Source organism: Odontomachus brunneus, unplaced genomic scaffold (assembly GCF_010583005.1).
Source record: "Odontomachus brunneus isolate Ranch 3 - 2012 unplaced genomic scaffold, Obru_v1 Obru_scaffold_209, whole genome shotgun sequence".
In the NCBI taxonomy this organism is placed as follows: domain Eukaryota; kingdom Metazoa; phylum Arthropoda; class Insecta; order Hymenoptera; family Formicidae; genus Odontomachus; species Odontomachus brunneus.
Window position 1 is genome coordinate 292194 of NW_022639659.1, and position 4112 is coordinate 296305.

Genomic DNA, 4112 nt, shown 5'->3' on the forward strand with positions numbered 1-4112 from the left:
GGCGTATGTCACGAGTCAAAAACCATTGATTGGGATTATGCTGCTAAAGTGATACGTGACAACGAGGATTTCGATTGCCACTCGCTTGTTGTTTGCGAACTATTGGCTTGTGTTTTACCCGACATTGTACATTACGCTTTAGAACATGATTTGTAACCTCTAGTTTTAATAAAATCACATACCGCATATATATTCTTAACTACCTCCTGTAGTGTAATAAAAATATATACAACACATTTTTGTATGACCATTGATTTTACACATAACTGTCTGCACATCTGCATTTCATGATTCAAATTACGCGGAATTACATCGCGCGATATGCTATGATATTAATTTCTTTACCGTTTCATTACCGTTTTTTTTTTACCGTTCTTCACCGTTTCTTAACCATTTTTTACCGTTTCTTTACCGTTTTATTCCCGTTCTTTACCGTTCTTTTTATCATTCTTTGCCGTTTCTTTACCGTTTCATTACCGTTCTTGACCATTTTTTACCGTTTCTTAACCGTTTTTACCGTTTCTTAACCGTTTTTTTACCGTTTCTTTACCGTTCTTGACCGTTTCTTTACCGTTCTTTACCGTTTCTTTACCGTTCTTTACCGTTTCATTACCGTTTTTATTTACCGTTCTTTACCGTTTCTTAACCGTTTCTTCACAGTTTTTTTTACCGTTTCTTAACCGTTTCTTAACAGTTTTTTTACTGTTTCTTTACCGTTCTTTACCGTTTCTTAATCGTTTTTTTAGCGTTTCTTACCGTTTTTACCGTTTCTGTAACTGTTCTTTACCGCTTTATTACATAATATATTGTCCATGATATATAACATGCAAACGCTTGCAAAATCTTATCGCGGGGGGGGGGGGCACAGTGTACGTGCTCATTAATAATAAGAATTTCGTGTGTCATATTCTTCGTGCGTATCATACTGTCAAATGCAAACGCTTGCAAAATCTTGTCGCGGGAACACAGTGTACGTGCTCATTAGTAATAAGTATATCATGTGTCACATTCTTTTTCTTGCGCATCTAATTGTCGAATGCATACGTTTGCAAATTCTTAGATTTTGCAGCTGCGACTAAAAAATTACGCTGCGAAATACGCGAGCGGGCGGCGCGAATGGCGCGGATGGCGCAAAACCGCCGCAAAATCCGCCGCAAAAACCGCCGCGGTTAAAATCGATAAAATGATCTATCGAAAGCAGATAGAAAAAATTATATAACATCGGTAATTACCGATCATCGGTATTATGTAAATATGACACTAAAAATTATGTAAATATATATATAAAATTGGTAAAAATTAAGTAATTAAATGTTGGTATATAATATCGGTAATAAATTACCGATCGTTGGTATTATGTAAATATGCTGGTAAAAATTATGTAAATATATGTTGGTAAAAAATTAAGTAATTAAATGTTGGTATATAATATCGGTAATAAATTACCGATCGTTGGTATTATGTAAATATGCTGGTAAAAATTATGTAAATATATGTTGGTAAAAAATTAAGTAATTAAATGTTGGTATATAATATCGGTAATAAATTACCGATCGTTGGTATTATGTAAATATGCTGGTAAAAATTATGTAAATATATGTTGGTAAAAAATTAAGTAATTAAATGTTGGTATATAATATCGGTAATAAATTACCGATCATCGGTTTTATCGGTATTGTGTAATTATATGTTGGTAAAAATTATGTAATGAAATGTTATATAATATCGGTAAAAAATTACCGATCGTCGGTGACATCGGTATGCCTCCCTCCCAATTACCGACCGCTGATAACCCCTCCGCGGTAACGTCATACCCCCCCCACCCCCGCTGACGTCATACCTCCCTCCGCCCGCGGTGACGTCATACCCCTCCACGGTACCCCCACCTCTCAGCCCCCCTCTCAGAGGAGCATGGGTTAAAAACCGGCCTTGTATACCTACTCTTGATTTACGAGATAAACGTAAAATTATTAGAAAATTTTAAAAAAATCCTGATTTAAGTGAGCCACAATTAACTACATTATATGAAGAGACTGGCAAGAAGGTACATCCTGATACAGTTCGTCGAGCGTTGAAGAAAAATGGCTACAACTGTAGAATTGCTCGTAAGAACCCATTTATAAATGAAATAAATCATAAGAAAAGATTAATTTTCGTTAAAGAGTTTATTTTTAAACAACAAGAATGGTGGAATGATGTAATATTCGTTGATGAGAGCAAATTTAATATTTTTAAATCTGATGGACGAAAAATGGTATGACGTAAAGCAAACGAAGAACTGAAAATAAAAAATTTAAGACCAACAATGAAACACAGTGGCGGGAGTTTAATGGTGTGGGATTGCATATCAACTTCAGGAGTGGACGAATTAGTTTTCATTAACAGAATTCTGGGTAAAAATAAATATTTAAGTATTCTAAAAAACAATTTAATAAAAAGTGCTAGCAATATGAATATACGAGACAGTTTCAAATTTTATCAAGATAATGATCCGAAACATAAATCACCCGGATTTTATCAGGGCATGTCCTAAGTCCGTACAGGGTCTAGATAGGCATACCCTAAAATAAGCTTGGCATCGTTGGGCCTAGAAAGGTTCTACAAAGGCAAATTCTGAATTTCCTTAATAGATCCTGAAAAGGCTTTATTGGGAATGCTCCTAACTAGGCCTATCACTGTTGCGAGTAGAAAGGACCTACAAAAATAAATACTGAGTAGAATTTTCTAAACAGACCCTAAATAGACGCTGTTGGGGGATGCCCTTAATAAGTTCTGCCATCATTGGGCCTATATATGACCAAGCAAAAAGATTTCTAAAGAAAAATTCGTAAATAGGCTCAAAATAGGCACAGATGTGGATGTCCGTAAATATCAACACAACAAGACATGTACTTATATAATTCAATCAGGGTCTCGTTTATTCAATCTTTGAAATAGTTTAAAGTCTTACAGAATTTTAGTTTACAGTCTTAGACTGAAGTAAAATTCACATAAGTTTGCAGTAAAACTAAAATACCTATGATTTTGGTTCTCAAAAATACAGTCTTCCAAATAAGACATGTCCACATAGGGTTTCATACAGTAAGCTTTCCGAAGGATAACTTGGAAATTATATTGAAATATAACATTGAAATAATTTAGAAATATTTGTGAAACGTTTTATCAAAATCTTTTTCACTAAAATATTTTAGAAATCGCTTATAATAAGCGTTGATTTATATATTTAAATATAAATTTAATTAATTTAATGAAATCTTATATGATAAGGTAGATTTCTTCTTCTTTTAACTGTACTCCTTTATAATTACTCAAAATATTATAGTCTTTCATGACTTTATTTATTTAATAACAAATTTATTTATTAACAATCAATAAAAAAAATTTTACTATAAAAATTTAAAAATAACGAAATGGAAGTGCGGGATTTTGTAGACCTCATCTCATTAGTTAAGGGTTAAATTAACAATAAAAGTACAAAAAATATAATTTTAATTAAAATTATACTATTTTATTAAATTACATTATCAAAAAATTATATTACTGTGTTAATTACAACACAAAATAACAGATGGACAAAATGTAAGACGCTTATATCGATTGAAGAAAAGGCGTAGTGTCTAAGACAACAGATTCATAATTCAGAGATGCTTCAGGCAGGCTCCAGGTTCGAGTCCCACCAGTGTCAGTAAGAATTTTTATTGTGATGTAGCATTGGAATCTAAAGTTCTCAAATAAAATCAGCAAGCGCTGTGACCTTTACGAATAATTTCTATTAAAAAATAGTAGTACATATTCATACATAAAAGAATATTTTTTTCTACTTACAAGGAGATGACGCCAATTAGGAAATCGCTTTTCCAACGAGTCATAGTGCGTTCGATAGCTTACATGTAGCTAATAAAAACCCTAAAGGCGTTTGTGCCAATGGGCCTTCGTTTAGGAGAAATTACAAAACAAAGTTAGGGTCACGCAACTATGTCCCATGTAAAGAAGAACATTAGAATCTTTTTCGAGTAAGCGGCGTAGCTGAGCCGACTAAGGCTCCCGTCCATACATTTTTGCGCCGGCGGCGTGCGTTCGAGTCCCGCCGACGACTGCTTCGCTTTTTTTTT

The 4112-nt window shown here is 33.5% G+C and overlaps 2 protein-coding genes across 7 annotated transcripts in view; both read right to left on the minus strand.

Moving 5' to 3' along the window:
* The window catches only part of LOC116852262, a 219282-nt gene that overhangs the window by 134387 nt on the left and 80783 nt on the right, over positions 1 to 4112 (minus strand). The window lies entirely within an intron of this gene.
* Positions 1 to 4112, minus strand: part of LOC116852255 — a 6886-nt gene that overhangs the window by 866 nt on the left and 1908 nt on the right. The gene's annotated exons all lie outside the window — the stretch shown is intronic.